This window comes from Mus caroli, unplaced genomic scaffold, assembly GCF_978045245.1.
Source record: "Mus caroli unplaced genomic scaffold, Mus_caroli_1 scaffold_16, whole genome shotgun sequence".
NCBI classification, from domain to species: Eukaryota; Metazoa; Chordata; class Mammalia; order Rodentia; family Muridae; genus Mus; species Mus caroli.
The window spans coordinates 41401948-41426802 of record NW_028227271.1 but is presented as its reverse complement, the minus strand read 5'-3'; the positions used below and the strand labels follow the sequence as shown (position 1 = coordinate 41426802).

At 38.5% G+C, this 24855-nt stretch overlaps 1 long non-coding RNA gene across 2 annotated transcripts in view; it reads right to left on the bottom strand.

Annotated features, from left to right (window-relative positions):
- Positions 1 to 6669: 6669 nt before the first annotated feature.
- Positions 6670 to 24855, bottom strand: part of LOC110311057 (uncharacterized) — a 187242-nt gene continuing 169056 nt past the window's right edge. For both annotated transcript variants that reach the window (XR_015045551.1, XR_015045550.1), the window contains one exon: positions 6670 to 7724. This is a non-coding gene — a long non-coding RNA (uncharacterized LOC110311057). The remainder of the gene's footprint in view (positions 7725 to 24855) is intronic.

The following is a 24855-nucleotide window of genomic DNA, read 5'->3' as shown; positions in this document are numbered from 1 at the left end:
ACTTGATCTCTAGAGGCAACTTCAGGAGACAGATCTCTCAAAGTCTGAGCTCAGATATAACTTTTATATAAGTATGTGAAACTTGAAAACACAACAAACAGAAGCTGTCATTTCCCACCAGGACATGGGAAAGATCACTTTGAGAATATAGAAGTATGATCCAAATTTAAGTAAAATTAGTTAACTAAGGCAAGGAGCAGATAGGCATAAATTTAAGACTTGGAGTAAAAATACATAAATTTGTTTCATAGTTGTATGGTTTTCAAAGGGGGTGACTTTGAACAAATGATCTTCTCATTGAATTGGTCCTTTAACCTATATCGTAATGATTTCAGTAATTTTTTTTATCAGAGAATTTTTTTTGCAAGAGTAAATGAGATAATATACTCCATAAACTTTAAAACTTCATATACATGTTATTTTTGTGATTAAGATGTAGACACTCAAAATATGTTTGTTGAAACAATTAATATAAAGATTACATCAATAATACTGTTGGCAGATTTCCAGGCATGTACACCATGGGGCATGTTGATTGAAGAGTCAAGAACAAGTTAAATTCTTTCTTGCCCAAAGCCCCCATTACATTTTTGTTTTTACTCAAATGGTACATTAGGCCTTTAAACTTTCAGGCCAACTTCCAATATAGACATTTTGTAATTCCTGTACACTGTGCTTTGTGGGCAAATTATTGAAGTCAGGCAATGCTATTGTATTTACTCCATCCTGGATTATAGGCAGCAGAATTTACTCTACCTTGCTCTCCTACTCGAAATATTCTTTGAGCTTTGAGCTACCTTCCTATCTCAGAACTGATGAGAACCATAGTGAATACAGTATTTTTCAGTCTTCTTTAGTATATTATGTCTAATACATAGGCAGCTTGGACAAACATTTCTGCTTTGTCCCTCTTGTCTCTTCTGGACTTGGTGAAGTAGTGGCTCTCACCATGTTGTTAAGCAGGAGCCTATATAATAACATTCTAAGAGAGGCCCAGGAAGGATCCAGTTTTATGCCACAGGAATGGGTAAAAAGAGAAAATCAGTTAAGATGAAGGCAGAAAAGGAAGTCTGCCTTAAAGAGAAGAATGGTGTGAATGTAAATGAAAAATTATGATTCTGGGAAGATGCTGGCAGAAATCCCAGCTCTCCCTTTGTGTGAATGGTGTTCAGTTCAGTTAGGCTTCTAGCCCATGATGGGCTCCAACTGTGATGTGTGCCTGCCATGTCAGTGATTTACTCGCTGCCACTTCTAATCCACACATTCTCAGGAATGGTGACAACACACCCGGGCATCCAATTTGCAGTGACTGATGTCATTCTGACACAAAAGCATCATCGAATACAAAGTGGCCTGCTGAAAATTCTTTATGTGTATGAAGTGTAGAAGACCCATCTAAGATGTGATACTCAAGGAAGATCTCTGCCTGGGGGTGTGAAGCATGCACAGCCTCTGCTCTTTGCCTCACATTTAATTCACAGACTATATATGAGTACACATTGTTCTAGGAATTTCAGGTAGTAAGTGTAAAACTAGGGAGAAAACCCAGGTCTGCTCACACTGTTTCTGTCCTACTGTGCTTGTTTCATGAGTTCTGAATTAATTTGAGTGATTTCTTATTTGTTTGCATTTTTTTTCTTTGTTTTGTTTTTATTATATTCTTTTCCTAGTACCCTGATTTCTTCCGGCTTTGCTTCTTTTCATTTTATTTTTTTTAGATATTTTCTTTATTTACATTTCAAATGCTATCCCAAGAGTTCCCTATACCCTCCCTTTGCCCTGCTCCCCTACCCACCCACTCCCACTTCTTGGCCCTGCCATTCGCCTGTACTGGGGCATATAAAGTTTGCAATACCTAGGGGCCTCTCTTCCCAGTGATGGCTACCTAGGCCATCTTCTGCTACATATGCAGCTAGAGACATGAGCTCTGACTGTACTGGTTAGTTCATATTATTGTTCCACCTATAGTGTTGCACACCCCTTCAGCTCCTTGGGTGCTTTTTCTAGCTTCTCCATTGGGGTCCCTGTGTCCCATCCTATAGATGACTGTGAGCGTCCACTTCTGTATTTGCCAGGCACTAGCATAGTCTCATACGAGACTCAATTCCCCAATAAAAAGGCTTCTTTTCATTTTTAAAAGAAATTTTCTTTTGTAATTATCTGGGTTCCATCTGCCACCCTTCAATAAAGTACTTTTTTCTTGGTGGTATAAGGATTTGAAATGGGAATAAGAACAACATACTCTGGCTCACTCACTGCCTAATCCCAGGGTCAAAATTTAATCACAGAAAGTCACTGAAATAACTTAGGCATCTGGCTTGATGCACCAAGGAAAGCCCCTCTATAAGAGCAGAGGTTTGTTCAGTTTTCTCTTTGGAGAAGCAGAGAGGAATTCTTTCTGGCTTGGTTGGCTGTGCAGAATGTGTTACAACTACTCAGAAGTCCTGCCAGAGTTGGAGAGCTGTTGTCAACCATCCATAAATAAAAGTGCAAGGCTATGGCCAATAAAACCTTATTTACAATATAATCTTCGTGTTAGATTCAGATATCAAGCCAACATTTGACAACCTTTTGTGCCATGTTGCCTTCATCAACAAACATTTGATGGGGGACTTCTCTGCCTGGGGACCAGCCAAGCCAAGCCAAGGATACTGATGGGAGAAACATCCGATTGGCACCTGGGGAATTATCTGACTAGCAATAGAACCACTAGAGGTCCTAGGTCTCTTGGAGTTTGGCTTATGTGGCCAATGGGAAGGGTTGTTGGTGACTGCCATTAGTCAAAGCCAAGAGCAGTTGTGCCTGTGATATGGAATCCAAAATCTTATAGGTGATAGACCTTGGTGATCAGTGTCAGAGCCTGAATACTAGGTTGAAGAAATACCAAAGATAGGATAAAAAAAATAGCAAAACAGTGATGGTGGTGATGGGGCTTAGGGTTCAATTAAAAAAATATAAACAAGTTGTCTCTCCTTTGGCACCAGTAAACACAATTTACTTTGAAAACTGACATACTTTATTTTTACCATGTTCTAACCACTGGGATAATATTTATTCATCTATATAATCACCCCTCCCCTACTTTCTGACTAACATGATCATTTCTTTATTTACTCTAGTCATATTATATGATATGAGGCTTGTGTTATCAGACCTCGTTGTCCTTTGGCTGACTGGTGGCACTAGATTGGGAAGTTGAAATATAGTGAATGGAGGAAGAAATTATCTAGCTGAAACAGTTCAGAACAAAGTACTGCTCAACGTTCAAAAACCCAAGAGAATAAATGATGAGAACATGAACTCAATTCAAGATGGTTTCTATCCAAATTCATCCCGGCACAATCACAAATAAGCACATTGGACAAATGCTGATCTCATTCTCACCTGGGTCTTAGGCAGATCAGGCCTCAATGCAAACTGATCCATCAGGGTGCCAACATAGAAAAGTAAAGGCTTGCTATCTTCTATACCTTCAGATGTGGGAGGTGCCTGTGGATAAGACTTCCATGTGTTCTTTAAGACTAGCATCTGCAATGGTCACAATCTCCTATAGTATCACATACCTTTAGTATAAGAAAAAATAAATGGAATTCTCTTTTTGCTCTTTTGGATATGAACTGTCTACCAAATAGTCCCCAGTTGATGGATCTGGTCAAAATGTTATCAGACTATGAGAGTTCTACTCAATCAATGCATGAATCCACTGACTGATAATCATAATCGGATGAACTAAGAGACATTGAAAGCTGGTATTAGGAGCCTGATTGATTAGAGGAAGTGGGTTGTTGAGGGTATGCATTTGAATGATAATATCACTTTCTGGCTTCTTTACTCTCTGCCTTATGGAGCTTAAGATGAAGAACCTCCTTGGTCCACGTGTCCCCACCATGATGATGTTCTTCTTTCAAGAGCTCCATAGCAATGGATACAGCTGATGAAATCCTTCCTCCATTTAAATGAAAAGTCAGTCTAATACAATTATTTTGCGCTTTTCCTAAACATAGCTTATTACTAATATATTTTATTATCAATGCCTTAATGATTGTTCATACAGTGTATATAAAGGAAATTTAGCAGTTTGAATGATTTTATGTCCATTATCTCCTTTCTTTTGTCTGCACAGCAATCTTATAAAACTGGGGAAAGTAATTGGAGATTAGAGATATGCATGTAATATGTTTGATGAGATGATAGAACTCATTAGATGCTGAAACCAAATTTCCAACTTAATTCCTGTATGAATTGAAGATGAAAGATCCCCTATAGTCCCACATGTTTGGATATTTGTTCCCTAACTGGTAGCCCATTTGATAAAAACTTGGAACCTTGGGAAGGCAGAGCCTCACTGAAGGTGATAGATCATTGTTGGCAGGCCTGGAGGGCTTATAGCCCAGTTCTACCTCTAGTTTATTCTGTGCTTCCTTGTAGTAGAAAATATTTAAAATCTCAGCTCGGGGATTCTTCCTTGCCTTAAACCATTTATGTTCCCGAATGAAACACACACACACACAAACACACACACACAGCCTTTATATTTCTAATATGCTAGACAGATGACTAACCTTCATGCTGTAAGAGTCTACTTTCTATTGATAATTCAAGTTATTACTTACTAGGTTTCATCTGGGTTGCTCTTAACTCCAATTGGCTAGCCAACAAGGCCATGTTTTTAGGGCTCAGTTATCCCATGTAGGCACTCCTCCATCCTGCATGTTCTTCTTTTATTCCATGGCAGCTTCTCTCTCCTCTCCTTCCCTCCTCATGGTCCTTTGTGACCAAAGCCCAAGAAACCTCAACCCCACCTATGTCTCTTCTGACCAGCTATGGGCTGTTGGCATCTTTATTCACCAATCAGAATTAACTTGAGAGCAGAGTCCCAGGGGCCATGTACAGACTCTGCGTTTGGGGGGGGGGCTCATATGGCATTAGAATACAAGCCGAAGTAGGCTACCTACTACACTTCCTGATGGCAGATACAATATGATTAGCCAGGCTTCTAGTTTCTGCCACCATACTTTCCCAACCATGGTACTGAAAGTGTAAGCTCAAACCTACTCTCTTTCCTTTAATAGTTTGTGTCAGGTGTCTTGTCACAGCAGCAAGATAAGTAACTAATGTATTTCTCCAACTACAATTCCTGGTTAAGAACTCCTATGAATACATCATGATAGTTTCAGTTCAGTTGTTTCCTCTAATGAAGCTATTAGGTAACCAAGAAGTATCATTTAGTAGGATAATGCAATTGCAGGAATATAGAACTCCGTGGAGCTGTAGTACAGAGGCAAATCAATTGTGAGGGTTCTGCTCTAATAGCCTTGCAAAAGGGAAGGACACAAATAAAGATTATGTCTCTTACCCTTCAAGAGACCTCAATTGGTAGGGAAAATCTGAAATTCCTAAGGAGAGAACAATTTCATAATCTGGTACTGATGATGTATTTTACAATTAGCAATAGTAAAGGTTAGTTAAGGGGATTATCACATATTGCATGGTTACTCTGTTTTCTGCATATTACCAGGAGAGAGTAGTAGACACAACAGAAATAAATTTCAGACTTCTCTATGGTCTAGGTAATATCTCAAATGTGTGGGGCTATTATTTCCAGTAGAAACCACCATTTTCAGACAAAGAGCTGAGTGCCATGAAAAACATTCATATTTATTCAATGAGCAATATATATAAGATCTGCCCCAATTTTACCTATAAGCAACGCTATTTCTTTGCTTGCAATGTTTTCCACTACACCAACCAGTTTGTTTTATCTTGTCTCAGTAGGAGTGTCCCTTTTAGCCTCCTAGAATTTCAGTTGTTCTACAATTGTACAAAACATCAGATTTCTGGATCTTGTCCTCTGTTCTGCCTTGCTGAGTAGCCCAAGTGCTCCCTGACACCTATCATATGCAAGGAGAGAAGTTTGGTAACTATGAGAAACCTCAATTCAACAACAGATTGAAGAATACATGTGTATTAACCACAAACATAGTGCCTAATGAGTTAGAACTATGACATTTATTATTCCATAGGGCCTGGCTTTAAAATGTTTAAATGTTAACCCTGGGGAGATTTGAATCCTAGGAATCCAATATTATGGTACTTAAACAAGACAAATGAAGCCATGTCTCAGAAACAACTGATTCAAGGCTACAAACTTCAGCTTCAAGATCAGTTGACCATCATTTCCCAAATCAGTGCACAGGAAATGATAGTCATGAGGTGCAGCAATTGGAAGGAAAAACTATGGCTGTCATATGGACCATGAATAGACCTTATAGCATGGGATGTGTGAATGAATAGATCCATTCTCATTTCTAGAGGTGGATTTTGAGTACAAAGCATAATAAAAATGGATTATCTAGTCACTGTTAGGAAACTCATGATGTATTTGTGTGTCTATTCTGGAAAGGGAGAGGCTTCAGCAATTCATCGACTTCCACCCAGTTAGCTTTAGTGGACAAGTACGAGGCTCCTCACAAGGCGCTTTGAAACTTTTAAAGATCTACTTCCTTTGACATGACAAGATGTTAAACATCTTTTGGCTATTTACAAAGGTGACTATGGACTCTACTGCTAACTCTTGCTTTCTGCTTCTTGCAGAGTATTTGAGGATCCAGTTTCCTCCTGCAGAAATCCATCTACAACTTCAGAGATAAATGCAATCTCAATGGGCAGGCATGCACATTTCTTAAGAGCTCATCAAAGCAGAGATGAGTCTGTTTGAGTTAAACAAAAGGAAAAAGAACAAATCAAACCATGCTGATGTTTTACAGGCACTTTAATGTTATAGGAACATGAGTTAGTACCTTTGATCCCAAAACTAGATAAGAAGAGCCCTTTATAGAAATATAAGTTTTGAATAGTCTAGAACCTCTGTTCTCCGTTCATAAATAAAGTCAGTCTGTATATCTTTATACATTAAGAAGTTCTCAACTTTGGAAATCACACTTTTACAAATAATAGCTATTTGTATTACAAAGTAAAACTGAGCAGGCCCTAGCTTGAAGGATGGAGAGCAGGTTCCATACTGACGTTGTTTCCTATATGCATAAGTTTGCAGAGGCAGGCCATGAATGATCTTTCTAAGACTCAGGTCGCTTCTTTATGAAATGAAGATGATCATATTTATCCTCAGAGTTTAAACTGTGATAAAAACGAGTGCACCCAGTGTTACATAATTGGTTCACAGATTGATTATAACCTGTGTCAACAATGTGAGGACGTCATTCTTCACTGAATGGACCTTGAGCAGGCCTGGTTGTGGGAAAATAACTGCATTTGTATTTTGAGACATTGAGATAAGTTGATTTCTGAGAGTCCTTTAAACTCTAGTAATTATGTAAAATTACTTTGTATGTAAAGCCCTGTGCATATATATTCACACACACTTTCCATATATGCATACATAGTATCTATATATACGCATCACTTCACTTAATTCTCAGCATACTCAGGGAATTTGCATATGTCATATCTATTCCCAGAGGAAAGAGCCAAGCCTGGCAGAGAGCTAACAGCATCCAAGGTCACAAATTGAAAAGTAGAACTCAGTAAGATATGAATACAACCTAGGAACTTCTCAAGAACCCTTAGGGACTCACCATGTGGTACAGTCATCTCAAAAGCAGCACCATAATAGGGTGAGAGGCACTCTGGAGACTTCCCAAAGGCACTGATGTCTCTGTGTCATGCCCTTATAGTGATTACAGCAATGTCTACTAAATCCAGTCCTGTGAAATATAGAAAAACGTGGACACAAATGTAAATAAACAACTCATGGCCTCTTTCTTTTACTTCATTTAAGCCAAGAAATAACTAACAATTGGCTATGTTGTCTCCAGAGAGGATAGAATCTTTTACCTGCATCTCTTCCATGTATCAGAGCTCCATGAATCTTACTTTAAATTGAACTGCTTTTTTAAAAAATAAATTTACATTTATGTATTTATTTTGTGTTGTGTATGTGTATGCACGCATGAATGTATGTGCATATTGTATGTGGTATATATGTGCGTACGAGTGTGATAATGTGAGGCTGTATATGGCATGCCATAAGTGTGGACATTAGAGAATAACTTTCAGGAGTTGTACTTCCTTCCACCATATGGATTGATCAGGGTTGGCAACAGACACATTTACAACTCAACCATCTTGCCAGCTCTCTAGAGACTTTCTTAGCTCTTGTTAATTGCTCTATTACTTTGGCCTTTTGGACTGGAAATCACTTAAATCTTAACATACAGGAGATAAAAAGAAAAAAAATGTGTCAACTGAAATTAACAAATTTGTAGCATTTATTAATTATACACGATTGTGTGTCTTCTGGTATCTCATGTTTATAATGCATTTTGACGTATTCTTTTCCTGTTATCTTTTATCCACTTCTCACTCCCCTTGACCTTTTTGTCCTTCCAACTGGTCTCTGTATCTTTTCATTGCTGTGGTAAAAACATCACGGTCAAGTCAAGTTATAGAAGAAAGTGTTTGACTAGGCTGACAACCCAGAGCCATAAAGTTCATAATTGCGGAGAAATAGCATGATGGCAACAACAGCTGAGTGTTCATATCTCCACCTGAAAAAAGAAAGCAGAGAGCACCAGCCTTTACTAACCTCAAAGCTGCCTCCAGTGAAATATCTCTTCCAGCAAGGCCATACCTCTTAATCCTTTTCAAACAATTACAACAACTGGGGACCAAGTATTGAAACATAAGTACCTACAGAGGCCATTTCCATTCAAACCAACAGAGTCTCCCTTCTACGTCCATATCTTTTCTTTTTAATCATCCAATGAGTTTATTTAGTGTTGATGGCAGCAGTATGGGTAAGAGGTAACTTACCACTTACCAGTGGCTACACTATTGAAGTGTCCTTCCTTAAACTGCCATTAAATGCCTCTTGATCCTCAGAAAGGGGGTAAAACTTCATAAGCTCCTCCTCCACTACATGACAGAACCTTGACTGGCCCAATTATGTACAAGTCTTGCACAGATGATCATGGCTGCTTTAAATTACTGGGTATGATAGTCATACCACACCCAGAGAATAGCATGAATTATGATGCTTCCTTGTTCTCATTGAGCAAGCACATGACTAGGAATGTCTGTTCTTCCCTTAAGAGTGTGGTTCCTCTTGCCCTGTTGAGGCTGTCCTTCCCTTATTCCCATGACCTCATCTATCAATGCAGCACCTTTCCTCTGCAGTTGGTAAGGAGTGCATTTGTCCTATGCCAATGGCTGATTATTCGACTATCGGGTATACAAGTAAGCTCCTGGCATAGATGTTCCTAATTTTTATTTACAGCACTTCGTGATTGGCTTTAGTTTTAAAGCTGCTTTAGCCAAATGACACACCAGCAAAAAAAATCAACTAAGTAAGAAGTACTCCTGAGACAAAGAAGGACTCCAGGGAAATGGGAGGAGAACAAGACTGAAGGAATAAAATATGTGCACTAATATTTTATTCATTTATCTTCAGCGAAAACTCTAAGTGGGTTATGCCATGTTTTAGCAAAGCAACTTTGGCAGTGAGGTAGCTGTCTCTTTTATAAAAGGAAGAAGATATCTTTAATCTCATTAGGATTGGGCTTTGTCCAAGGAGGGCTGCCTTTCTACTGTCAGCTGAAAGAAGATGTATAGGACAGAACCTATTTATAGCTTACCCCAAGGCACTGGAAATGATCTTACATCGAGAAGAAGAAAAATGAACATGTATAGTGTACCCATGCTTCTTTTAAGGTAATGGGCCAGTTACCAAACTGACATGCCTGTGAGTGTAGTTAGTACAACTTAAATTAAAATTTCAGTGCATTGTGTAATTCTCACAAAGATTAAATAAAATTAGCTATATAAGTTCTCTGAATGCTTTCTAGCAGATGGTAGATGCCATTGCCAATTGTTATCTCTTACTCTACTCAGGGTTCTGGAGCATGGGTGTGGAATTGGTGTCTTTGAATAGGAGGGGTATGCTGGAAGTTCAATTTCAGAAATTCTTTCTGTTTGAAGTGCAAATAGAAGCCGGTAGAAAAGAATTTTCTCTATCTTGTATACCACTAGTACACAGCTTGAGAAACAAAGCTAGACCTGATACTTGTAGTAAGTTGCACAATTTTTAATAATTACTGCAAATAATGCTCAGTCAGTTATTATCAGCTCTAATTCACAGATTAAGAGACTTTCAATCACTTGTGCAAAATAAGAAAATCTATGATGCCATTCATTGCATTTGAGTGCATAGATTTTTTTTTAATCTCTGTGATTACTATTCCTTTTGCTCTCTTCTATTTCCTTAATGGGGTAAACCAATATATTTATATCATAATTTAATATTATTCCAACTGGGAAGAAATAATGCCTAACTTATAGTTCAACTGTTGAACTTGAGCAGCTTCAGCTCTGTGAAATGTTGTTAACTATCTGGAGGAAAATCTGCAATGATAATCACCATGTCTTCTTTCTTTTTTTTATTTAATTTTTAATATTTTTTATTACGTATTTTCCTCAATTACATTTCCAATGCTATCCCAAAAGTTCCCCATACCCTCCCCCCCACTTCCCTACCCACCCATTCCCATTTATTTGGCCCTGGCGTTCCCCTGTACTGGGGCATATAAAGTTTGTGTGTCCAATGGGCCTCTCTTTCCAGTGATGGCCAACTAGGCCATCTTTTGATATATATGCAGCTAGAGTCAAGAGCTCCGAGGTACTGGTTAGTTCATAATGTTGTTGCACCTACAGGGTTGCAGATCCCTTTAGCTCCTTGGGTACTTTCTCTAGCTCCTCCATTGGGAGCCCTGTGATCCATCCAATAGCTGACTGTGAGCATCCACTTCTGTGTTTGCTAGGCCCTGGCATAGTCTCTTCAGCACCATTGTGGACAAAGAATTGAGCTCAATCCATGCATCTACTGTAGTGCTCTACAGTGACCAGAGACCACTTTCAGCCTCCAATACATAGCAGTATATATTATCCAGTGCCTAATTTGCTCTAGGTTTACATTCACTTAATCAATAACTGTTTCTTGACTCCTTTCAAGGACAAGCCATTGAACTAAGACCAAGAACACAAAGGTAAATCTTGTCCTCACGACGTCTGTTTAATGTGATGGATTTATATAACATTGCAATCTATTGAGAGAAGAATGATGACAGTAGAATTTGTAGGTTACAAGGAAAGCATAAAAGCAGAGGAAGTGGCTGTGATTTAGGGAGTCCAAAGATGCTACCATCTTTCAGGATGGGTTTGGACATTTATCAAGTATACATTTAGGGACAGATTGTAAGGGAAGAGAGGATGGCAGATACAACATATTAAAGCCAAATAGGCAACTTCCACCACTGATCAAGCTCTAAACAAGCATGTGAATGGGAGATGGGGGCTATGTAATGCTACTCAGAGCCAAGTTCACAAAGGGAATATAAAGAAAAAATTCATCATTTATTTGGTAGTTACCTAGTAACTCTGATCCATGGCTGAAGGGTGTGAGAGTAAGATTTAGCAGCCCATCAACATCTGAAGTAGACTCCTTATTCAAGAGTTATCCACAACCCACGCCCACTTCCAGATGAAGCTCCCTTCCAAAGGCATTCAACTGCGAGAGATCACTTGGTCTTCAATCCTAGAGACAATATTTGCTTCAGGAAACCCCTACCTAACGTCCTTCTGAGTCTCCTTCTGCACCCATCATGTCTAAAACTGAAGCAAAAAATAATAAAAAATAAAAAAATCAGGCAGTAATTGCCTCACTAACAGTGAAAGTAGGGTTAGGAAATGCCAGCCAAGGGAATGGTTAAAAGACAGATTGGCAAGATGGTATTTCCTGTAGAAGACAAAGAGATTTGTGTAAGATAGAGTTGGTAAAGAAATACAGAAAATTCCTACACAATCTTGGTGTCCTTGGAACACAAGGAACGACTGATTGTTACATCATGGCCATAGTTGCAAGCATGGCTCAACAAAAATTGTAGCAGGTGGATTTTATAGTTCACATGCTCTGGCTCATAGTGTGTGTGCTTCTGTCTTCTCACTATACCCAAGGAGAAAAGGCAATGCATAACTTGTATAAGTAAGTAACTTTTTCACCTGCAGAATTTGGCTCCATGTTAGTTAAATGTTCTGGAATTTAAAGTCATCTCTTTTTTTCTTTTTTTTTTTTTAATGTCTAAATGCTGTGTTGATAAATGTCACATAGAATAACGAATGTGATGGAATGTGTTAAGGATAATGGGAGTTACTTTCTAGTTCGCCTGAACCATGACTTGTCTGCATTTAGCAAGAATAATGAATGTAATTTAATACAGCACCTTTGCAGAGAAGTGACTCAAAACACTTTCAAAGTGAATATTAAAATGCTGAATTATGCAATAAGGACACAGACTTAAGTCGATAATAATAGATCACATACAAAATGACACAATGGAGCAGAAGGTACATTTCTAAAGTAAGCTTTATATAGTGATTTGTAAAAGGATGAACACAGAGAAGTTGACATGGAATGAGGAAATCAAAGGTCAGATAGAGAGTAAGTATCTGTGGTAATGATTGGAGTCAGCACAGGGCATCTGCAACGGGTACATATTGGAGCCAGTCATGTGGAACAAAGCTTGATTTATAATCTGTATGGTTACAAACAAGCTCATTTCAAATTTGATCTTTAGGGTCCTGCATGTGATTATGATATATTTTTTTCTAGAAGCTCATGAATTGTATACATTTTAGAAGATCCTCCAATAAAAGGTAATTTCATTGTTACCAAAGTGAAATAATAGCCTCAATTTCTTCTATATATTCTCCTGCTGATATACACACATATATATCAGGGACATCACTATATAAACCCATTACAATCCTCTTTCTCCATCCTAAGAGATGCAATCATGTATCACTTGTAGAACTGGAAGAAAATTAGGTACAAAGATTGTATAGTCCAAGAGCCTTGTTTTCACCAATAAATGGCAGCCTGATACTATGACATCATAGGTTTGAAATCACACAGTTGTAGCCACTGTTTTGTTCTGGGTACTCTACTAATTACTACACATGCATTATTTTATCCTTATAATATCATTATGAGGGCTATATACTGAAGTATGACTGACAAACTGTGTGGGGCACACACAAAGGAAATAGTTTGTAAAAAGACTCAACTGGGTTTTCATACCTAGCCTGGGGAGTCTCTAACTCCCTTCCCACTTTGTACTCCCATTCTCTGTTGTCTCCACAGGGCTAGATGGGGGATCAGCCTTACTTTCCCAGAACTTACATAAGTAGACTATGCCATTCTTTTTTTCCTAAGATTTTCTCTGTCCCACGAGAGATGGGGAAGTTGTGAGGATACTGCAATTCAGCAATGACTTGTTTTGCTAAATGTTAAGAACTTTTGCCTGGGATCTTTCCCAACCGCCTTTGCTGCTCTTCAACTCTGAGCCAAGAACTTGAGTCAGAAAAATCCCAATTGTAATCTGTGTCCTTAAGCAAGACTTAAAAGGCGATTTGTGTCTTCAGTTTGTTCATATAAAATATAGGTTTATAATAGTAGCTGCAGGTAGTTTTCCTGAGTATCAAATGATAAACAAGTAAATGCTTTGAAAACCAAAAGTGCTAAATATTACTCACTTTTGATATACCAAACAGAGGTAGAAGCTATGTCTTACAACTCATAGTCTTTGAGAGATTTATAAATGTTAGAGAACTGATTCTTGAAGCATGATCACTGTGCTGGCTGCAAGTTTTTGTTTGCTCTGTTTTAATACATGTACAAGCAAACTACTGGTTATTTTAAAATGGTAGGTAAGGAAATGATTGAGAACACAGAACCTTTTTTATCAGATCACCAATAGGACTTCACCAGCCAACTAAGTCCTTGGCAGTAGCCTCATCCAATAAATCGGCATGTCAAAAGAAACAATGAGTCCTCCCCAGGAACAAGAACAAACCCACCAAACTCTTCAAGATGGACTTAAAGCAGAAATCTCCAAGAGTGCCTCCCCACATTTCCCTCCTTTTCCATTCATAAAAGAAAAGGGCCTAGCTATGGATAATGGCATTCCTTTGACCCAGTGAGTCAAGAGGCTCATCTACCCAGAACGACCCATAGAGATCCAGATAAGATAATGATTTGACTGCCTATTGTATATATAAGCATTTCTTGTACAGCCAGCCAGAGTAATTTTCTAATCTGAGATATACTCAGAATTTTTATTTGGGCTGGACCCTAGGAACCAAATAATAAACAGAATAGTTAGTCCCTGGCAACAAGGAGGGTTGGGTAGTTTGCTATCAGAAATGTAAGAGAAAGCAGATCAACTGTGTAATGCTAGGTTTGGTCTTAAAAGATCTCAGAGATAAAAAATAATGCCTACCAAATATTGCCCTACCTTATTTTATCCAGACAGAAATAAAGACTGAAAAGGTACACAAGGTGAGATGTTATGGCCAGAGCCATAGTCACATGACCAAATGGTTGCTCATTTCTTTGCACCTGTTTCTGTGCTTTCCCCATAGCAGCTTGGCCACTCTCAACCTGGTTTGACTCAGCACTCATTCCTCTTATATGCTTGCTATATCTCCAGAACCAGGTCTAGAGTAGAAAATGTAGGAAGCCATCAACAAAAGATCTATTTACAGGTGCATCCTGCTTCACCTAATCCTTACAAAAACATTGTGAATCTGAGACCCTTATCTCAAAAACAAAAGAATAAATGAAGCAGCATCTATATTCACATCCCATAGAGCTATGATTCTAGTCTTAAGCTATTAGACCTCTCATTCTGGGTTTTCCAGCCAGTACCAAGTGATCTTCCTCACCACATATCTTTCTTTATTCTTTCCTTGACAACTGTTATACTCTCTTACATATTTATTTCCACAAGCCTTTGTTGTAATTCAGTTGTTAGGGATGGACAGTGATCTGGGGAACTTAGAAAGTCACTGATCTCAGGAACTAAGAAGGCCCATAGACCAAAGACCACACAGAGGCTATAGATTTTGCAGATCAGTTTTTTTATATGCTAAGAATGAAAATGGAGCAAAGTAAAGGAGAGGCAGACTGACAAGAAGAAGCCTCCTTCTCAATGAAGTATCCAGGGGAAACTCTACTGAAGGAACATTATCTGAATGTAGGCCTAACATTGCGAAGACCATGGATAGAAAGGGGAAGCCAGGCAACAGCCTTGGGTCTACCTTGAGAATAGAAACACAAGTCAAGACTTGGTGAAGGAGTCAATAAACTGTATCAGATAAGAACACATGGGCAGACATCAATCCTGCTGGTAGGAACTATATTCTGAGCTAACAGTTGGCTTACTCACATAAGTAGAGTCATTCAAATCCTCTCTATCTTATTCTGCTCTTTTTTAGGAGGTTACGGATAAGAGTATTTACTTCTGGGGTCATGTGAGGATTTTAAATTGAAAGCAGTACCTGGCACAAATTCAACAAGTACCCACTGTTTCTCACTACTTGAGAGCTAATATCATCATTGATTCTGCTTTTATACTTTCTTCCTTTGAAAAACAGCAGGAGCTTGTTATGTACTTATTTCTCCAATAAAGTGTGAGGAAGGCCAATAAAATAAAATCAATAAAAGAGGAAGCTGTTCTGGCTGACTCAAGGGAGTAGAAGGCAAGCACACCATCTGGTCAACCCCACCCAGGCCCCACGGTGGTCCTGAGGATGCCCTGGGCTCCAGCACTCACAGCCAACTACTTTCCTGTGAGAGCTCAAAACATAGAGATTAGCATCAAAAAAAAAAAAAAAAGGCTAGATACGTCAGTATCAACAAATGAAAACTGTAAAGTAGAATATCTTGGTTCTTTTAAACAAAACCTTTTCTTCTCTGTCTCTCTGTGCCTCTCTGTGCTCCTATCTCCATTTCTCTAGGTCCCTTTGACTCCGTCTCTCTCTCTTTTTCTTCTTCCTTCCTTCCTTCCTTTGAGAAAAGTGATTACCAGGCCACACCACCAAAGCCACCCTTCTTGAGGTGGTTTCTGGAGCTTGTTTACGTTGCTCAAACTTAGTCACAAGTTCAGAACATTCTGTGGGTTTTACTGGAACTCAGTATCATGGCTCATCCCAACTCAGCTCGCTCTGTCTGAGGCTGCCAGTGGCCTCCCATGGGACAATGGCTCAGAGTCTCAGGCTGCACACACGAGAAAGCAGGTCTTGTGGTTCCTCATAAGCCTTAGGAATGGCCTCTCTATTTCCAAAGGCCTGCAGTTAAACTTAGGAACCAGAAGAGGTGTGTTGACTCATATTTGGTGTTCCCTGGGGACACACTTCCTGAAGCCTAGTAGCTTGTCATTTTGTGTTCCTAGATATGTTTCTCCCATCCAGAAATCCACAAAGTTATGGTATTATTCCTTGTATGTACCTTGCAAGCTGCTGTAGGAGTTGGGTGTGGTTAACCCAAATACAGGTTTGATGGTTTCTGACTGTTTACTTAGCTTTAGTTCACTGGAGCACTTAGCAACACTTCATCTTTTGGGGGTTTCTGAGCCTCACCTTGTGTGCCCAAAGACACTTCTGTTGTGTGTTTTCTTACATGTAGATGGAGCACAAGCACTTTCACACCTAGAATCTTGTGTGAATCCATCAGCAATACTGTGAGGCACAATTAAAACTCTTCCTTTAGGAGATGAAAATGGGACCCAAAGGCATTAACTAAGTTATATAGGCTCACTCAGTGGATGGGCATGAAAACATCCTTAGAGCTACATCAGGTGGACTCCTGGTCCTCTTTTCTATTCACTTTGCTCTGTTTTAATGTGGCAGCCCATCAGATTTTAACATGAAGATCATTGCATCTCTCATAAGATGTTTGCATTCTTGATACTTTTGGTTTACTTAGTTGAATTTTAAGATTCAGTGGGAGAAATAAACAAACAGAGAGAGGGAGGGAGGGAGGGAGGGAGAGAGAGAGAGAGAGAGAGAGAGAGAGAAAGAGAGAGAGAGGGAGGGAGGTTAGGGGGACACTGGGTGCTTATGTGCATGTGTAATGTGTATATTTGTGTCAATGTGTAGAGAAATGGGCATAAAAAAATAAGAAGTTAAATTTCTGCTTGATCTGGTTTCAGTTTCCAGAGCTATCAAGTAAAAGGTGTGTAAAGAGTACTTCTAAAATCCTTATGAGCTTATAATACTAAACCTCCATACTGTAACAAGAGGGATAGTGATGTGTCCTATTCCCTGTCACTCACTTTTATACTTAAAGACCTTTGTTTCTCCCAAAGTTAAATCGATTGAAGAGAAAAATCTAGTGGGGCACCAGGACAAAGGGCTAGCTTTTGATGTACACACTACCAGGAGGAGATGTGAGCCTAAAAGGAAGCTGTATTGTTCTGTGCAAGTTTCCTCTGATGTTTCTTTGGTGGTAGGGTTGAGCTAATTCAGCATCACTGGTTTTCTAGTTGTTCCAAATTCCAATAGAAACATAATGGTCTGAAGATGCCTGGTTGGATCTGAAATGATGAGTATATGAGGTTAAATTTCCCATGCCTCAGGGATAGTGTTTGGGAAGAAGCAGTTTTCAGGACAGAGCTGAGGGTTTCTAACTCACAAGAACTTAGACATCAAGAAGAAAACACAATGGACGAAGCAAGTGGAAGTTTCATGAAGCACCCACTTTGCTCTTGAACTGAACATTCAGAGTAGTGGTCATTTAATAAAGGAAAAGAGGAGAATCAAAGCTTAAAGAACAGAATTGTAGATACCAATAACTATACTTATACTAGGGATATTCCCTGCAAAAACTGATCAGGAATTATCTTTCACACATAATTCAGGAAGGTATGGTCTTATGGGTCATATCAAGCCAGATTTGGCCAAAATTGATTATTTCTTACCCAGCATAGAAAAAAAAAATTTTTTTTAAACAAGAGTCAATGCTGGAAAGGGCTTTAGAGCCTACTATATCTAACTTCTTTTAAAACAAAACTGATATAAAAACCTCATAAAGTAGTGAATATTTCCACTATTTTTCAGGCTTTTAATTTCTCTGAAGACCAGTAATTAGAGCCACAGCAAAACAATATGAAAGGGTTTACAATGACAACTATGATATTTATTTGTTATATGGCCTTGTGTGTTGGGGGGTGGGGTGGGATCTAGTTTTATGAGCATTCGTTTGTTTGTTTTAAAGAAATTGGAACTATTCCAATTTTATAAGGGACATTGTGAAAATTAAATAAGATTAACACATGTCTGACACAAAGAAAGTATTCAATGAATGTTTACTTTTAATATGTTTTATGTAAACATATCTCATTTTAATCCTGCGGGGAGCATATGAGTTAGTCATTAGTATTCCTATTTTATGTATGAGCAGATTGAACCTAAGAGAATTTAAATTATGTTGACCACGCTAACAAAACTAGTGGATAGCAGAGTTGGGAAAAAGAGCTTAGCTTGATCAAGCTGCAAAGCCCAATTGTTTTCAATTAAATCATGGTGACTTCATGCTAAGAAAAGTTAAGCTTTTTAGCAACTGATAAATGGCATAATATGCCATTTAAGCTTATGAAGCAACACTATCTTTGCAGCATTATGAAAATTAAGTGAGATAATAAAAATAAACATTTTTTCCACACTGGGCACATAATAGTCACTTGTATGGGCACAGAGAAAATATTCAATAAATAGTAACTAAATAATTGATGGCATTTATTTTGCATATTAGAAGCAGTACAGAACATCTCTGCTTCTACCTTAGCATTCTACAGGTGGACAAGGATACTCCTTATCCTCTTCCAGTTGCTCCTTCCCTTTCTCAGTGTTCTCTAGCTGCTTGTCATGTCTTCAGACATGGGTCACGTGGGTACTGCACAATCAGAGGTCCCCATCCTTTGATCAGCTAGCTTCATTTCCAGTTTTCAAACACCAAATGAGATACTACCTTGAATTTCTGTTGACTTTTAAGAGAGAGCTTAAAGGCATGGCTAAGAAACTTAACTTGAGGGAGGCCCACGATGAGGAAACACTGGATGAGCCCATAACACTTTCACTGCAGTCCAAGCACAGCGCATATGCAATGGAAGTGTATTTTGAAATTTCCTCCAAGAGCTGCCTCCTTCAAATTTTGGTCCTTTAATCTTTTACTCTCCATCATCACCTCACTATCCTGAGACCTTTACCCCATATTGCTCTTTCTCTACCCATTTTAAGAAACATGACCGTATGGTTATGTGCCAGTAGTTGCACATTCTTCATGGAAGTGATAATACCCTCTAGTGAGTAGCAAGCAATCGCCTCTGTGATTTCAACACATGACCAGTATCAGTGAGAGAGAAGCCAGAATATCCCTAGGTTAGGGATGCTCTCTCCCTAGAGCTTGAATACCAGCTAAGTCCCACATGCTTTTGCTCATAAAATAAAACCAAATTGCCTCCATAGTGAGAAGACATTGCTCTTTACAGTAAGCAATGCATACCCCTTGTATGAACTGTTAAGACTCTTTATTTATTCATATATATATGTATACATATATATATACATACATACACACACATATACATCTAGCAAGTTTTCTGATAATACTGATCAACATATTTGAAGATTTTTGTCTGATTTTACTCTTTCAGGCATTGTGATGAAATATTTTTCATAAACAATTTTATTTCATCAATATAAAACTTTTAGGGGCTAGGTGTTAGTAACGACTCTTCTCATGGAAAATCTGGAACACAGAATACTTTTTCTTACAAATCCTCCAAAGTATAAAAAAAGCTAGGACTTGTAATATTTGTGGTAATTGTCAAATTCAATTCAAGTATATAAGAAACTCAGAGTCTCCTGGATGATATAGAAAAAGGTATGAGTAGATAAGTGGATAGAAGAAACATATCTTTAAATGGAAATTTAATTTTAATATCAAGGAAGACAAAGGACATCAGTGCAGCTTCATATTAAATATATTTATGCATATATAGGTTGTTAAACATTTTAATATATGTAGTCAAGTGTTTAAAAATGTAAATCTCCAAATATTTAATATTAAGGTAAAATTTAAATTAGCCACAAATTGGTGCTGTAGCAGTGTATGAATGGACACCAGCTAGAGGTCTAGGCTTTCATCATTGATAGCTGAAGTTATAATACCTCTTGGCATGGGAAAAAACACCAAGCTTTCCTCTAATCAGGATTTTAGAGCTAAAACATATGACTTTCATGAGAAATGGAAACTCAGGAAAATGGATCTATATTTATTCCTATGTAAAAACTAGGAGTAGATAAATAAAACAACGGTTATTGACAGGGAAGAAGATATGAAATATTTACAGCTTGTCTTGACTGATCCTAAAAAGAAAGAGACAACCACTCCGCTCCTGAAATGAGTTTCCAACACAAATTATGACCACAGGAACTGATATAACACAAGGGCATTCTAGTAGCTACAGCTCATTTATGACAGGGTTATAATACATACAATACAGCAAAATAATCTGAAAGAATGCAAAATATGTTAACTAAATTTATCAAAGCGAAAACAAAACAAGTTATAATTAAAAAAATCAACCAACCACAATCACCACCCCCACCCACCCCCAACTAAAACAGTGTGAAATGGCTAGTACATAAAATACATAGAGGAAATAAAAACACCCCAACAAAAGAACAAGTAAATTATTTAACCTGGCAATTTATCTATATGGAGAAATGAATAGTACATAAACACTAAAATTCCCATTCACATATTTTAGTACTGACATAAGTTAACAATAACATCATATGCCCTTTAGAGGAATCTATGGATAGAAATGCTTGCCTCCAAACATGATGGCCTGAGTTCAATCCCTGATAATCACATGGTGGAAGAAAAGAACCAACGGCTACAAATTTTCCTCTGACTTCAGCAGGAGTGCTGAACCTACCTGTGTAGCTACCTGGGTACCTGGGTACCTATCTGCCTCTTTCACATACACACATATACACAAAAGAAACACAGTGTTTGGAAAATGACAATTATTGCTAAGTATATAAAAACTGACAGCTGTCATTTTTCTTTTTTCTATTGATGGGATAAAATACTCTACAAAAGCAACCTATAGGAGATTTTAACCTTCAGGTCAAGGAATCATTGTAGAGATTATGGTATCCTTCTGCTCACATGTACGCATGAGAGAAACCAAGAATGTTAAGCATTTAGGCTTGTCTCTTCAAATGGAAGGGTTATGTGTACCTGTTTCCCACCCAGAAGGCTGGGTGTTAATAGCCTATTAATCTGTGCGGTCTGTAATGCTGGGCCACACTCAAATCCTAAAGACTATTATATTTATTCCAGAAGCTCCCTGCTTAGACCTTTATTTTTTGTTTTGTTTCTCAGTCAATAGAACCCATCTTCAGGGGAGATGTCACATGTACTATGTAGTTAGTGATCTCTATGATATCTGAGTGACTGAAACCATACCTATTCCTCCTCTGGGCCCTAAAATTGCATTAAGCATTTGTTTTTCTGCACATGGAATTGAGAGAATAGTTTTGAAGTACCATTTTCCCCAAAATTGTACTGTATTTAAATGCCTAAATAAAATCTCCCCAGTGTCAGACTCTAGAACTTCGAACCAGCACTGGCTATCTAAGGCATGCTGAACAGGGTTTCTTTCTTGCCTCTCTGGGATCATTCCTCTGCCAGACATAAGCATTTGCAAGGACTCCCCACAGTATTATAATAGGAAAATCAAGGGACCAGGGGCTTTGAAACAGCTAATCATATCATGTCCACAGTCAAAAGAAGCCAATGAATACATAATCTTAGTTCACTTTCTCTATCTTATTCGGTCCAGGAACCCTTCACATGGAATGGTTCCAACCTCAGTGTCCAGAACTTCCTACTCTATTTAACCCAATAAAGGTAATTCCCAAACAGGCATGTCCAGATACCCATTTCCCAGAGAATTCTACATCCTGTCATGTTGACCATTGTTACTATCATAATGGTCCTCATTTGCTACTGAGGGTTCCTCCTTTCAGATAACTCTAGTTATTGAAGCCCAATTAGCCCCACTCTCTTGCTGTAGTGATAAATTTGAATAGGTGTCCATGATGTATACATATGCCCCCTATATCAGGCAATTGGGAAAACTGACTTTATCTTTAGATCAAGGGGAGAGGTATGGGGCACAATAGTAAATAGTTAACATATAACTCTCTTTCCGTAAATAGCTAGAGTATTTCAGCAACAATCAATTTGCTGAAGCCATGACTTTCACTTGATGTGCTAGTGTGCATGTTCATTAGCCAATGGCAAACATTTTAATATCTCTAGGGAATTAGCCTGACAATAGTGGATTCACTGCTGAGCAATCAATGTTGGAAAAAATATAGAGAAAGCAATTCCTGGTCCTGTTTTAAATGTCTCAAAGAATACTTGCCTAAAATCAATTATACCTGGAACTTTTAGTCATCATCTGAATCAATTGATCAATAAGTTAACAAACACCAAAACCCTGTCTGGTGCTATTTACATCACTCTAAAGTTTGATTGCAGTACTTGTTCATCTCCATTCTTGTATCCAACAGCATCCTGAGATAACCAACATTTAACAAGGGATAGAAAAAGTAGGTAAGATGAAGTATGGAATATACATATACATATTTTGCTTTGAATATGCTTTACCATAACATCTTGAACTGCCTAAACTTATTTGTCTGTACTGGCTATTCTTTTGTCAACATGACACACAAAGTAGAGTAGTTATCTGAAAGGAGTGGACCTCAATTGAGAAAATGCCTTCATAAGATCCAGCTGTAAGGCATTTTCTTAATTAGTGATTATTGAGGGAGGACTCAGCCCATTGTGGGTGGTGTCATTCCTAGGTTGGTGGTCCTGTGTTCTATATGAAAGGAAGCTGAGAAAGCCAGGAGAAGAAAGTCAATAAACAGCACCTCTTCACAGTCTCTGATTTAACTCCTGCCTCCAGGCTCCTGTCCTGTTTGAGCTTGTGTCCTGACTTCCTTAGTGATGAACACTAATGTGGAAATGTAAGCTGAATAATCCCTTTCCACCTTCACTTGCTTTTTGGTCATGGTGTTTCATCACAGCAATAGTAACCTTAACTAAGACACCATCCCTCCTTTCTCTGAGAAGTGATAAAAATCTAGTTTAGCACTGATGCCATCAGACCAAGCCCAGTACCCAGCCCATGTCAGATATGGTAAATACCTATTGAATTAATATTGATCAAAATGAAAAAATGCAGAGCCGATAGACACCTGAACATCCAACCATCAAGAATATCCACACAGGTGCTAAGCTTTATGGGACTCACACATCCTGGCTTAGAGAATGTAAAATTCGGAGGAGGAAAGCAAGTATGAGCTCACACATAAGTTTGTTCAAGAGGAATGGGATTAACATTTATATAACAAGGATCATTTACTCTGGCATGACATTAAATACAAGATTTATGCCTTGCTTAATTTTCCCGTCAACCCTACAGGTTGCAATAGAACCTCGCTAAGAGTAGGTGTTCCATTTACTTATTAGCAGCACATAGATAAATGGATAGATCAAAGGTCTGCATTCTTTCTCCCTTTCATGCTACTTTCCATAAACTGAGCATCAATTGAGTAACTCTCATGAGTAGAAAGTTATCGGAAATCATTGGAAATAGCATTGGCAGATAGTGTTCCATTGCTAGTGAACACCTGTTTTCCCAGTTCATCGTGGGGACACTCTACAAGCCTCAGTTGATATTTCTCACACAGTTTCAATCACAAAGAGAATGGTAGATATGACCTTCTGCCTTCTTAGAATTGAGAACAAAACACCCATGGAAGGAGTTACACAGACAAAGTTTGGAGCTGTGACGAAAGGATGGACCATCTAGAGACTGCCATATCCAGGGATCCACCCCATAATCAGCTTCCAAACGCTGACACCATTGCATACATTAGCAAGATTTTGCTGAAAGGACCCTGATATAACTGTCTCTTGTGAGACTATGCCAGGGCCTAGCAAACACAGAAGTGGATGCTCACAGTCAGCTATTGGATTGATCACAGGCCCCCCACCCCCAATGGAGGAGCTAGAGAAAGTACCCAAGGAGCTAAAGGGATCTGCCACCCTATAGGTGGAACAACAATATGAACTAACCAGTACCCCGGAGCTCTTGACTCTAGCTGCATATATATCAAAAGATGGCCTAGTTGGCCATCACTGGAAAGAGAGGCCCATTGGACACGCAAACTTTATATGCCCCAGTACAGGGGAACGCCAGGGCCAAAAAGTGGGAGTTGGTGGGTAGGGGAGTCGGGGGGACGGTAGGGGGGACTTTTGGGATAGCATTGGAAATGTAAATGAGGAAAATACCTAATAAAAAATTTTACAATAAAAAAAATACCCTGACACAAAGTAACTTAGGTAAAAGATTTATATTAGCTCACAATTCCAGAATACAGTCCATCCCTGCAGTCAATGCAGCAGGAACTTGAAACAACTAGCAGCATTACATCTACATTTGAGAGGAAAGAAAAAAAATGAATGTTTGCATGTTTGCTTGCTCACTTGCTGATGTAGAATTTAAGCCCTGGTTCTTCCCCCCAGGTCCATGCTCAAAGAAATAAGACTCAGAATAACAATATATTTCCAAATACATTGGCCATATTGCTAGACTCTTCTCTGACTAGCTATGACTTAAAATATTCTATTTATTTTAGTCTACATTCTGCCTTGTTTCCTAGGTATCATGCATCTCTCTTGTCAAATATTTTCAGCAACACTCTCATCTTTTCTCTCCCAGAATTCTTTCTTTTTCCAGATGCCCCACCTTTATTTCATGCCTAAGCCATAGGCCATAGGCTTTTTACTTGAAAGGTAATATATCCATACAGTACACAAGTTATTTTCTCTATAGCTAGTAGTGTTCATGT